At 48.6% G+C, this 13,904-nt stretch overlaps 1 protein-coding gene across 2 annotated transcripts in view; it reads left to right on the forward strand.

The window, feature by feature from the left end:
- PRKCA (protein kinase C alpha) overlaps positions 1-13,904 on the forward strand; it is a 385,206-nt gene that overhangs the window by 283,760 nt on the left and 87,542 nt on the right. The window lies entirely within an intron of this gene.

Below are 13,904 nucleotides of genomic sequence, written 5' to 3' on the forward strand. Positions count from 1 at the left end.
ACACAAGACCGCCAGCCAGCAGTTCAGTGTGGAGGTTAAGAATATACTGGAATCTTGGGCGCTTGGCTGGCTCAGTCAGCAGAGCATGCGACTCTTAATCTTGGGATCATGAGTTCAAGCCCCGTGTTGGGCGTGGAGCCTCCTTTAAAAAATAAATACTGGAATCTGGCTGCCTGTGTTCTGGGCCCTTCCCCCAAGCTGGGTAACATTGGGGTAGGTACCCCTTCATCCCCCCAAATCTCAGCTTCCCCACCCATGAACTGTGGATACCAAGTTCAGTTATTATGGAAGTTAGTTAATGTGTTCAAAGTTCTGAACATTTCATCAGGCACATGCCTGTGCTTACAAATATTGGGGATCAAGTAACAGCTTTCAGCTGCCCATTATTTTCAGACTGGATTTTGGTTTTTTTATATTTTTTTAAATAAAACTTCATCTGTATTAATAAAATGCATACTTTGTAGGAGAAGAAAAAAAATCTTTTTCTACCATTCCAGGTTCTTGGCTGGGGCTCTGTTAGCAAAAGACAGATTAACAAAGAAAAAAAACATACACATTTATTTAATGTAGATTTTTCATGACCCGGGAGCCTTCATAAGGAAATACCCAAAGGAACAGTTCAACCTGAGTATTCTGTACTAGGTTTGATGAAAAGTGCAAAGTCGTAAGAGAATAGGACAGAAGGATATGAGCTGAGTAAAGTAACCTGGGGGCTGGTGGGGGGACTTAGTAAGGGCTGTTCATTTGAGTCCTTTCCAAGGTCCTTCCGTCTTCTGAGATAAGGATGCTCCTTTCCTCCGGGTGTAGAGAAGACACCTTTCCCATGAGAGTCGTATGACCTACTGCAGGAGAGTTTTAGAGAGTCCTTTCTGCACCTGCCATTTCTCAGATTTCTTCAGCTTAAAATATCCAGTATGCCAAGGTGTCATATTTTGGGGTGGCATGTCCTGAATCCCATCAACCTAAAGCAAAATGATCCATAAGCCAAAGAATAAGGAACAAACAGGCAGAGATTTATTTGATGAACAGCAAAAAGCAGCCAGAGTGGAGTTGCCCTGAGTCATAAAACTATGCACCTGGGTGCAAAGGCTGCCTTTTAAAACACGAGGGAAACCTACAATAATTTAAAGCACAGGCTTGTTGAAAGAGTTAACGACATCGAATATGGTGAAGTGGATGGCCTAATATAAACCAACAGAGAAGGTGGGCCTCCTTCCACAAATGTCATGGGGAAAGTTGTGTCAACATTTGGGGAAAAAAATAAACTAGATCTTGCTCATGCTGCATACCAAAATAAACGTCAAATGAATTTAAAAGTTACCCATAAAAAAGAAAGTAATAAAACATAAGTGAATATTTAGCTAATGTCAGGGTAAGAATTTTCTCAACATGAAAGAAATGGGTGAAATAAGGAAAGGTTTGACAGATGTAACCGTTTAAAAGTTAAGCTCGTGTGTTTCTAGAAGCATTGTGAATGAACTCTAAATGCAGTTTGCAGCAGATACAACAAGGACTGTTATCATTCATTGATGTCTAAGGAGCTCTTCTGACCTGGTAAGATTCTTGGGCACCCTGTAGGAAACTTGAACAAGGAGCTAAAGTCAAAGAAAAAGAAATACCAATGACCAGAATAACCGTACGGGAAAACAAGAAGTTCAACCTGGGCAACAATCAAGGAAGCCAGAATTACAATGCTATTTTTTTACTTTCTTCAATCACACCCTTGGCAAGACTTCGGTAGGACTCGGGAGGGGAGTAATTTGGCAATATCTGTCAGGAGTCTTAAATGATCTTGCACTCTTTGATTCACTTCTAAGAATGTGTTCAAAGGAAAATAAAAATAAAAAATGCAGACGAATATTTGCACATGAAGGCCATCAGCTGCTGTGTTATTTACAGAGGTGAAGAATTTTTAACTACACAGACAACCTAAGCAAGGGATTGGTTAAAGAAATTATGATATAAAGTGAGATGTTAGGCCTTTAAAGGCATGCCTTCTTATGTGATAAAGGCAGGATCTAAAACTAGGTGCACAGATATGAATTCTGTACAGATAAATATTTCAGTAGAGCTCCACACAGAGCAAAGGGCCTGGCGGTAAATATACCAATATGCCAACTGTGGTTCCCTCTTACAGCAGAAGTATGGGTGATTTAAATTTTTCTCTTTATACTTCAATGTTTTTAAATTTGTGTGTGATGAGTGTATCCATTACTCGCAAGAGGGGAAAAAAAGTATTTCTTAAAATCTTCCTGTGTTTGTAAAGCATCATTTCCGTTTCCCATTACCTGGAAAATATTATTTTTCTCGCAACCACGTCCCATTTCCTTTCAGCACTTCAAGGTTATAGAACTCTAATAGAAGCGTTTGTTGTCCACTAACTCTAAGAGAAAAAGTAGTGGAATATTTATGATCTTTTTCCAAGGACCAAATATTGCTTCCTCATCTCAGACCATAATCCTCCAAATTCCCTTTGCTATTTGATCCCAGCGGCACCTGGATTGAAGAGTTGCTGACGCGCGCGTAGGAATGGCCACTGGATTTATGGCGACAGAAATTACGCCCTTCTCACTGCACAGTGAGTCTCAGCAACGAAACAGGACATTAAAGAAATCGGTCCTAAAATGTGAGCTGACTTACGTCCCCGAATCCAGATTTATGTATGGGTTCTGGGTGGTAGGACCGCGATGCTGAGCACGTGTGGTTTTAGTGCATCTTGTTCTTTTTGTCTTTGTCAAAGAAGGAACAAATAATACAAAGTGAATGGGTCCTGTCTTCTTAACGTGGAAGAGGTCAAATTCGAGATTCTGTGGGATTCGACACAGAGGGCGTCAGGAGACTGGACACAGTGTAATTAGTACAAGTGGACCCCACTGAGCAGCTCCAAGACTCCATTTTGTTCACAGAATCACGGTCCATCGTTACTCAGCCGTTCAGTGTTGTTGATGACACCTTCACGTTTTATTTCTGAAATCTTGAGACGTTCCGCATGGTCGTTTTTCCCCGAGAGTAAATGGCCCCTTCGGATATGTTTTCCCGGAAAGTTGGAGCTACATTGTATGCCCGTTATAGGCTCGATGACGCTTTCTTGAGAGCATCTAACATTTTTGTTAAAAAGTGCGTGACTCCTTTGGGCCTGCTAGGTTTTTCCTTGTCTGAGAGTCCCTCCAAATGGACACTTTTTGTACTGCAACCAAAAAATAGGTGCGAGCATTCCTCTCCGCATTAGCTTTTCAGCCAAATAACAAGAACCCATTGGGCCCTCGTGGGTTTTGCCTTGCCCTCTGCTCACCCTGGGGCAGCTGGGATGGGAGGGGTGGGGGGGCACACCCAGTAGGATACGGTGCACCCCTGACTGGAAGTTGCTCTCGGTGTGTAGAGATGAAATTCGGTGGCCTGGGCTGGCTGTAGAGTTGAGGGTCCCAGAAGATCAGTCTTGTGCCAAGGTGGGGGCCAGGAGCTCCGGGGTAGGTGGAGGTACGTGCTGCAGGGGGCCCAGGGATGGGGCAGCATGAACCCCAGAAGCATAGGACAAGGGTGGCATGGAGATTCGTGTACTTAGCAAACAGTTACTAAGTACATACCAGGTGCTAGGCTAAGCAGTCGAGGGTTAAAATGGCTGGTAGCTAAGACAGTGGCCTCACTGCTGTGGAATCGGTCTTTTGGGTTATGCAAGCACTAGATGTGACTGGGTGGGTGATAGGGTGGTTAGTTAACCAGTAGGAACTGATAACTAGCTCCCGAGTCCTGCCACCAGGCATGAGGGGAATGTGGACCAGGGTACAGAGCGTCTCTAATATGGATAGAAATATTAAAGTAAATGATAGAGAATACAGGCCGTTGGCCTCGTTTTCTGTGTTGGGATCCTCAAAAATGCGTCAGTCACGCAATGCGTGAAGACCTTTCAATTCCATTTTGTTGGTAGGAGAAGAACGTGGCGTTTTATTTCTCCTGGCTCATCAGTTCTGTTGAGTCAGTCTGCCGAGTGGTGACACAGGGGGCTGCCAGCCGCGATCAGCTCTCATCGATGCCATCCAGTCTTCATTGTTGACTTTAAAGTTGCCTCCTTCTGCCAGATGGAGCTCAATGGCCAGTGGGCGCCCAGCAACACACACCCGTGTTCCTGCTAGTGGGGGAATACGCGGCAGCTGCCATGGCCGTGGCCTTGGACGTACCACCTGACCCACGCCTCCCATCAGAGAGTCGTTCCCAGCCGGTTTCATCCCCATTGCCAGCACCTCTCCCAGTTCCCAGACCTCTTCCATCCCCGGCTAAAGCAGGAATCCACCAAGAGAAATGCTGCCTGTCCCACGCATGCAAGTTCTGGAAGTGTGTAAAGACAGGAGGAAGATCCCTCAGTCCTTGGAGAACATGGCCCTTAAGGCATGCAGCAAAGATCCTCAACCCAGGCCCATGGGTGCCCTACGCTTGTCATAAAAGCTGTCATAGTGTCCAAAGGGGTTTATGGCTTCAAGAGAATAAAGACTCTCTAGCCCGAGTATTAGTTAGGGTAGACCCATCTGTCACTCAGTTAAAACCCATGCACAGCAGGAATGTGACTTGGGAGCCATTCCCCTCTGCGGCCACCTAGGGCCCTTGCTCTGTGGTGAGCCTTCTTTGCCAGCCGGATGGCCTCTGGCCCTGCTCATTCTGGTCCTTAACAGGGACCTGGGCTGGCTTGCTCTCCGTCACCTGGGACACATCGCACCTGTGCCACGGTCTGTCTGTCTGCGTGGTTTGAGAGGCTCCAGCTCAGATCCCCTAAGCTCAGAACCTCGCCTATTGCTAGACAGCTTGGCCACCCCCGAAACATCTCGTGGGAAGGGCGTTCGGTAAATCCTGTTCCGGAAGCAAGCTGTCACCCCACCAGCTTCCCATCAAGATTTGCCAAGCCGTTCTGGCTCCTGGTGCAGAACTTACTTGTAGCGACATGAAAAGACTGGCAGCTTCTTCGACACGGCTTTCTCCCTGTAACATCGTCAGAAGAGGCCCCAAGCAAAGGCGAAAACAAGCCTTTGAGAACAGGGTGATCTTCCTAGTAGTGTGACCGGGAAAGTGTAATCTGGAGGAAACCTGAAAAGTTGGTGGTGTGGAACATTGTTCTGAGCTAGCGGGGTGAGGGTTTTTCCTCCTTTTTCTACCTGATCCAGCCCATCCGGCCCTTGAAATGCTCCTGAACTGAGCGCCGAGGCTGCTGTCAGAACGGTGACTCTCATCAGGACAGGCCCTTGGCTACAGCGAGATTAAGCAACAGAGGGGCCTCTCCCATGCTAGACTATCCTGTAACGTAGGCTTCTCTGTGTCCCCCATTCCTCTAAAATTCCAGTTTCCAAGCAGCTGTTGCATAAAGAATGGCCCCACTGATGCACTTGGTCCCTGGGTGGAGCTGAGGTGTGGAACAGGCTGGAGGAGCCTGAGCAAGGTGGGGTTGGCCCTTTGCTGCCGGTCATGGTCAGATCAGATGCTCCAGGGAGGGGGGCCTCGAGTCAGGTCTGTCTAGGAGGGCAGACTACTGCCCTAAAAAAGCCTCATGCACCTGGAGGAAAAGAAAGCAAGTACAAGTCCACCAAAGAGATCCTGGCTTCCAGAAGTTCTGCGGAGACAGAGGACGGTGGCGGATCTAGTTCCTGGTAGGAGACACACCCTCTCCTCTGCTCCAGCCCAGGTCCCCTCCCAAGCTTTAGGACAAAATCAGAGTTGAAGAGGCTCAGATTAAAGCGGAAGGAACCGGAGGGAAGCAGTGTCTTAACCAGGAAGTAGAGGCTTCTTTCCCGTGTCACTTTCTCCTCAATGGGTTGTCGAGGTGGTGAGATGGTATATCGGTTCTGTAGCAGGGATCTGTAAATGATGGCTCAAGGGCCAGATGTGGCCCTCAACCTGTGGTTTTTAAATGAAGTTTCATCGGAACACTCGGTGTTCATTTGTTTACGTATCGTCTCTGGCTCCTTTTGCTCCATACCAGCAGACTGAGTAGTGGTGATGGAGGCTCTGTGGCCCGCAGAGCCTCAAGTCTTTATGATTTGCTCCTTTACAGAAGCTTGTTCCCCTGCTCTACACTGACAGCTGTGCCTGAACGCAGAGGCCGCCTTGCGAGCACCGAGTAGAGGGCAATGCTCAGGCCGCAGAGTCAGGACTCCTTTGCACTCTTTTTATTTTTTATTTTTCATTTTTTTAAAAGATATAGTCACTTATTTGAGAGAGAGAGTGTGTGCAGTGGGGGGGGGGTCAAAGGGAGAAGGAGAGAGAGACTTAAGCAGACTCCACACTAAGTGTGGAGCCTGATGCAAGACTCGATCCCAGGACCTTGAGATCATGACCCGAGCTGAATCCAAGAGTCGGACATCTAACCCACTGTGCCACCGAGATGTGCCTCCTTTGCACTCTTGACTCCGTCATTTACTAACTGCCCGACCTTAAGCAAGTGACTTAACAGCCCAGTGCCTCCCTTTCCTCACCTGGAAAATGGGCATCTGAGTCATTGTTTCACGGGGTGTTGTGAAGCTTAAGTGAGCCGGTGTAGTCAGGCATGTGGAAATCTGTCAGTAAACCTACCTATTTTTATTGAGAAATAATTCACACACCATAAAGTTCACCCTTTTAAAGTCTACGATTCAGGGGTTTTCAACGTCTTCACAAGATTGTGCAACCGTCACCACTAATTCCAGATTGTTTTCATCACCCCAGAAAGAAGCTCCTTGAGGGTACCTGTCCTGGGCTGGATAGTGACCGTGCAACGATATCAGGTCCTAACCTCTGTAGTCTATACACGTGAGCTTCTTTGAAAAAGGGGCCTCTGTAGACATATGCGATCGAGTGCGGAGTCCTGAGACAGGGAGATGATTCTGAACGAGCGGGGTCCTCTGTGTCGTGAGAGACTCTCTGGCATCAAACTTCTATTCACATGTGATCATATCTTTATAAGAAGTTGTGGGTCTTCAAGTTTTTTGAAGGACTGTGCGATGGCTGTCTAATATATCCGAATTCTCCGGGTTTGCTTGAAGATACCGTTCCTGGATCTGGGGAGCTCCCATCGCTCTGATTGCCTGATGCTAAAGAGCACGAGGTTCTTTGGACCCCAGATACTACACCTCCACTCATTTTCTTCAGTTGCCTGTCCCCCAACATTTTGCATTCACATTTCTTTTGCTGTTGGTAACTTCACACAAAGAAGAGTTTGTATGGTTTTGTTTTTCTGTAGTGTCGGAACATGTAATTTTTGCTTCTGCGTGATATGGGGAAGGACTAAAGAATTTTGTTTACTCTTGTTTTTGCTGTGGAGCAAGGCTGGAGGTGGAGGGGAGGGTCACTAGGTCGGCACACGCTGAACAGTCCTGACTTTTGCAGCAAGTCTTTGTTTTGAGCCTTTGTCCTTGTTGTTGGCTTATTAAGCAGAAACCATGAACAAGGATGCTTGTGGGGGGGGGGGCACTAAAAATAGGGAATTATTTTCTAAAGCAAAACACATTATTTGAAGGGCCACGTTGTCCTTGAATTTGGAGGCACTTGACCTTTTTGTGCATCATCGAACAATGTTCCCATACAGATTTGAACTCTGATGGGCAGGGTTACTATGGGTCAGTGAAGACAAGTCCAGTCTGCGGGCAGAGGGGTTATAGCTGTGTCCCCAGTGAAGCTTTTAGTGTGTGTCGTGCATGAATCCTTCAGAGCCTCCATGAGCTCAGTGCCTAGCCAGAGTGCCCTAAGGCAGCCTCAGAGTGAGGTTGAAAATCCACAGGGAGGCGGGGAGGGGGTGGGGAGAATACAGTGGATGGCTTCAGCCATGTTGGTTCTGATCTAGCTTTTACATGAGGTGGTGAGCTCTTGGTGTTTATTATTATACTCCGTAATTTATGCTACATGTATTGTCTGGATCAGGAGACCATCTGGACAACACTCTGAATGGATCAAGGATTGCACTGATATAATATATATATATATATATTTTTTTTTTTTTTTTTTTTTTTTTAATCCCAAGCTATTTTGGAACAATTAGGAGCTGACTGTTGAACTCTGGCCTAACCCTGAGGTCTGGAAATTCCAGTATTGTATGAATTGGCCTTTTAATACACCAGATTTCTTTACCCTGAGGAAACAGCCCTGCCCCCTGGACCACACAGGGGGCCTGGATGAGGATGATGAAGATAGCAAACACATATTAATGTGATCATTAGTAATGGCGGCACATGCTTCTGTAATACTCCCTTCGTTCCAGATTGTCTTCTAAATGCTTTACAAATATTAGCTCACTTCATCTTCACCACAACCCTACACGATAGGCACCGTTATTGTTCTCATCTTACAGATGAACAAACAGACCAGGGGGCTAACTTGTCTGAAGTCCTATAGCTAAAAAGTGGTAGAGCAAGGATTTGAACCCGGCTGCCCATGCTGTTAGCCACTGTGTTAGACTGGGCCCTGACTGGGTCAGCCACCATCTGCAGCCTCTGTCCACGCGAAGTGAGCCTGTCATTGTCATTGTATGTCCTCCGACACACATCCGACCATCACCTGACTGCCAGTCTTTGTAGGGATGGCTTGCTTCTCCCTGAGAAAGCATGGCGGTCACCTCGACGCTTCCCCATCAAGCAGGCCTTTGGCAAAATCCCTGGCTTCATGCCTGAGTGCTGGCTGTGCCATCTCCTAGAAGGTGCCTCCGCTGTAGATTCCCAGGCTGGGTAAGGCCGCCTCCGCGCTCTGGAGGAGCCAGCTCAGACGCCCGAAGGCTTCTTCAAAGCCCACGTGTCCCGGGCTTGCCTCACCACCTCCGTCAGGTATCTCTGAGGCACCGTGAAGGTGTTTTTCAATCTTCCTCATCTTATTCGAGTGGCCTTTGTCCAGGAATGGTACCTTACGTAATCAGGAAATTACATAACCTTTTAACCCACGCGGGTTTCTCTCCATGCCGGGCTTGACCGCCGATCCTTTCCAAAGCTGCTCCTCGAGCCAAAAGATGGTAATCTAACTCCGTGTTCTATATTTCTATTAAAGGTCTGGAATTCTAGAACAGACTTTGATTCTAAAATGGCCACAACCATGGCGCAGACATATTTCTTGAGCAGACGTGTCCTCTTCACAGACGCTGCTGGGGGGAAGCGCCCCCCCCCCCCCCCACGTGCCTTCCACGGGGCTCTGGGCCCGTGTGGGGTTAGTGCCGCAGCCGTGGACTAGGCAGGGGGTGAGCTGCTTCTCGACCTCCTTGTTTAGAGACCATCAGCCTCTCCGAACTTGAGCTGGCATCACAGAGCTTTGCCCCGCAAGAGGCCCATCCTCAAGAGATTACACAGCAGCGGATTTTTTTCCTGTCTTAAGTCTGCGGGTCAGAACAGGGTGGCTCTCGCAGAAGATGGGAGACAAGGGAATGGGCCGTGGGACCTGTGCCAGGTCTGTTCTTGGACCCAGTGAGATGCTCGCCTTCCTCTGTGCCTCAGAATTGGCACAGGCTTCCTGCGTGTGGGGCGGGACCCAACGCGCTAGGACTTCCACTCCTGCTCGAGAGGATTCCTGAAGGTACTGAACTGACCTTAGAAAGCATTAAATTATGTGGCGAGAAAGTTGTTCCCTTCCCAGTTTTCCTTCATTGGTTGTAAGGTGTAGGGAGGGACTCCACCCGGGGCTGGAGTATCCTTACCGCTCCAGCCTGCTTTAATTTCCCCTCTGTAACGAAGAGCAGGCCTCGGGCAAGTGTGTCGGCTGGAAGGAGGGGACCCTGTTAGATGCTCATTGTACTTATTTTTATGGTTCCTTTCTCCTTAGAGCAGACAATCTTGGTTTTCCATTCACCAGAGTGACACATTTCCTTTTTAAAAGTTGGGTGTGACTATGGACTCTGAGAAACAAACTGAGGGCCTCAGAGGGGAGGGGGGTGGGGGATTGGGATAGACCGGTGATGGGTAGTAAGGAGGGCACGTATTGCATGGTGCCCTGGGTGTTATACGCAACTAATGAATCATCGAACTTTACATCAGAAACCAGGGATGTACTATATGGTGACTAACGTAATGTAATAAAAAAACATTAAAAAAAAATAAGTTGAGTGTTAAGGGCACCTGCGAGGCTCAGTCAGTTGAGCGTCCTATTCTTGATTTCGGCTCAGGTCATGATCTCAGTGTCGTGGGACCAAGCCCCGCGTCAGGCTCTGCACTGAGTGCGGGATCTGCTTGGGACTCTCTCCCTTCCCCCTCCTCTCTCTTTCTCTCTCTCTCTCTCTCTCTCTCTCGCAAATAGATTTTTTAAAACCCACTTAAATGTTAAGTGTTAAAAAGTGAATGATTTTTTTTTTTGATGTGAATAATATACTGAGTCCTCGAGATGCCAGTGACATGGGTCGGGAGACCACACTTTGAGAACAACAACCGGGTGCACGGGAGGGCGTCACGTAATACTCACCTGAGAGGCTTCGAAGATGCTAACGCCTGGGCCTCAGCCTGGACCGATGAAGTCGGACCCCGTGGGTGTGGGGCCCAGACATCCGTATGTGACTTTTGCTGACACGCCGCTGAGCTGGAGAGCCGCTGCCCTGGTGTACCCAGCCACCGTCAGCCCCTGGGCGGGGGGCAGCGTCCTCACTGCCCTCTGACCCTACGTCCTGATTGCAGTGCTCTTCTTTCTCTCCCCTGCTTCTCGCCCTTCTCATCCACCACCCCACTTGTTTTGTTCTTCTTTTCTCTTCCCTGACTTCCCCGCACCTACTCCTGCTAGCGACCCCCTCCCTCCAGGACTGCTTCTCAGGTTAAGACATGGCCAGCACCACGCAGCCGCAACCACGTTAGGAAATTTCCGCAGTGTTCTGTTCTTCACGGCCTTCGCTTGCCAGCTCATAAGCAGTCAGTCCGGTTTCTGAACATCTAAGCCCTTAGGGCTGTGCTCTCTGCCAGCGACCTGTATTAACAGCAACGATAATAATCATTATTGGGCTCTCACTGTGTGCCTACCACTGTTTTCAGCGCTTTACATGCATGAACTTATAGAATCTTCCCAGGGAGGTACCATTTTCCAGATGCACAAACTGAGGCACTGGGTGGTTACAGATCTTGCCCAGGATTATGCCGCCACAAAGTGGCAGAGCCAGAATTCAAGCTCCGGCAGCCTGGCCCCAGAGCCCACAGCCTGAGCTGATGGGGACCCCCAAACCCATTGCTCCCAGGCCTGACTCAGGTGCCCTGGCCTGTAATGAGTCCGTCACACGTCAGGCAGTCTGTTCTCCACTGCAGTGGGAAATTGAAATTTGGACCCACTGTCTACTTCAATGACATTTGGAATTGATAACTTCTTTTTATTTTCCATGTCAATCATAGTATCTCTGGAGGAGGCCCACAGCTTTAAATCCCATCAAGACTGTAACTCATCACCATTCAGAAGAGATCAGCCTTAAATGATGTTGTGTGTGCTGGCTGTCAGGACCAGAAATTGAAGATGAAAAAGCCAGCACCCATAATCATTCTGTAACTGGCAACACTCTTGGCGGCCTCTCTGCTTCCTCATTAGTTTATCTGGGCTGTAGCCTCCGTGGTAGACATTCCAGGCTTTAGCTGCCTTTTACAAAGTATCTGATTCTCATTCCAGTGCTTAATTGGAAAGAGACCTTCGGCCCCTTCCCATTCCTCGGGAGACCTCTATTTTTATGCTCAAACTTTTCATCTTTTGTGATACTTGTGTTGCTGTTTTAGGAGACTGGGTCTTCTGCATTGCACTAAAAAACCTTCTGCATGGGCTTGAGGGAATTCTCAGGAGCCAGGCCCCCTGGAGACCTCCTACTCCCACTGAAGATTTTGAAATTGTGGGCAGTGGGGACTTTGCAGAGGAAGCACTCACACCGTGGCTTCCTTTCTCTCCTCCATTTTCCAAGTCACTAACTGTCTAAAGCACGTTATGAACAATTATTTCCTTTACTTCCCCCAACAATCCTGTTTCACTGGGAGTGAGAGCCCCTCTTCACTTTTCTAAGGGGAGAAACAGTCTCGGGAACTTCTGTTTCCTAGGGCTTGGGAGTACATGGCGGGGGCAGGATTTGAAAGCAGGTGTGCTGAGCTGCAAAGCCCATGCATGCTGGCTTATGTTCTACCCACTCCCAGTTGGATGAGGTTAGATACTCTGGGGGGAAAAATCCTTGGAAAGCATAAGTGAACATGAGGAACAGAGGCCTGGCTTCTCCGTGGCTGGTAGATGTGAGCCAGCCTGCTCCCCACTGAGACCATTTGGATATGGTCCTATCTGTCACATGCCTGCACTAAGGCTTCCAGACAAGGAGGGCATAAGGCTATTTGCTGCAGTCATGGGCACTCCATGTGTCCCCAGGCTGGTAATGGGCAATGCTGGTCTGTGACTTCTCTTGGGTCAACATCCAGGGACCCGATATCTTTAACATCCTTCCATCCCCTCCTCTATCTCCGTCCACTGCCAACCCCAGCACCTTCTAAGGACTTCATTTAACAATCACCCTAAACTGATGATCTGTACTGATAGGCTAGAAGAGTGTTTCCCTAATTCCCCCGTGCATCAGAATCGGGAGGCATGGTAAACACAGACCACTGCACCTGCCCCTGGAGTTCTGACTCAGTCAGTGGTGCCAATGCTGCTGGTCCAGGGGCTACACTGGGAGAACCAGTTAGATGTGTACTTATGGCGTCTGGCTAATTAGGGACCCTGATGATGGGAAGTTTCAGCCACGTTGGGGAAGATGCCATCGGAAGATGGTGAGGAAGACGTTTGGGGTTGGCAGGCTCAGGCTTCTGTCCCTTCTTATCATAGTGACAAATAATGATCTGTCTCATTTCCATGCAGTGGCTTTACCCGTTCCCACAGAGGTAACAAGCGCCTGCTAGCTGCATCCCTGAGCACGCCTCCCTCTGTGGGAGGAAAGTGGCCTTTCCTCCTTATTATTTTGGATTCCCATTATGAGTGCTTCTCAATCTAGGGTGTGCATTGGAATCATCGGGGGGTCTTATTAAAGTGAGAATTCGGAGTTTGTAATTTGGGGGTGGGGCGTGTGATTCTACCCATGTGATGAGTGCACAACTCATGTCCCGGGTGCTGCTGGTCTGGGGACACGTGTGCACAGTGTAGAACGAGGCACAGCGCAGCAGTGCAGCTATTCTGTGCTACAGCTGTCCGCGCCGCTGGCTCTGGCTTGCTCCTGCTGCGGGATAAGACCACCTGCGGACCTTTTAAGAATGTGGGCCACACCCCTCAGGGATTCTCATTTAGTTGTGAGCACTGGAAAAAATTTTTAGATTTATTTATTTATTTGAGAGAGGAAAAGTAGGGGAGGGGCAGAGGGAGAGAGCGTCACAAGCAGACTCCCCACCGAGCATGGATCCTGATGCAGGACTCAGTCTCATGACCCTGAGCTCATGACCTGAACCGAAACCAAGAGTCAGACACTTAATGGACCACGCCATCCAGGTGCCCCGTGAACACGAGGATTTTTTTTTTTTTTTAAGATTTTATTTAGGGGCGCCTGGGTGGCACAGCGGTTAAGGGTCTGCCTTCGGCTCAGGGCGTGATCCCGACGTTGTGGGATCGAGCCCCACATTGGGCTCCTCCGCTATGAGGCTGCTTCTTCCTCTCCCACTCCCCCTGCTTGTGTTCCCTCTCTCGCTGGCTGTCTCTACCTCTGTCAAATAAATAATAAAAAAAATCTTAAAAAAAAAAAAAGATTTTATTTATTTGTCCGAGAGAGAGAGAGAGAGCGCGTGTGCGCGCAAGCGTGTACAAGCAGGGGGAGGGAGAAGAAGGCTCTCCGCTGAGCAAGGAGCCTGATGCAGAACCCAGGCATCGCAGCACTGGGATTTTTAAACCCCCTCCCGAGAGATCCCAATGTACAGCCAGATTGGAAGTCAATGGCCTTGGGACACCTGGGTGGCTCAGTCGTTAAGCATCTGCCTTCGGCTCAGGGTGTGATCCTG

Source organism: Ursus americanus, chromosome 23 (genome assembly GCF_024610735.1).
Source record: "Ursus americanus isolate L20-20 chromosome 23, mUrsAme1.1.p, whole genome shotgun sequence".
Taxonomy (NCBI): Eukaryota; Metazoa; Chordata; class Mammalia; order Carnivora; family Ursidae; genus Ursus; species Ursus americanus.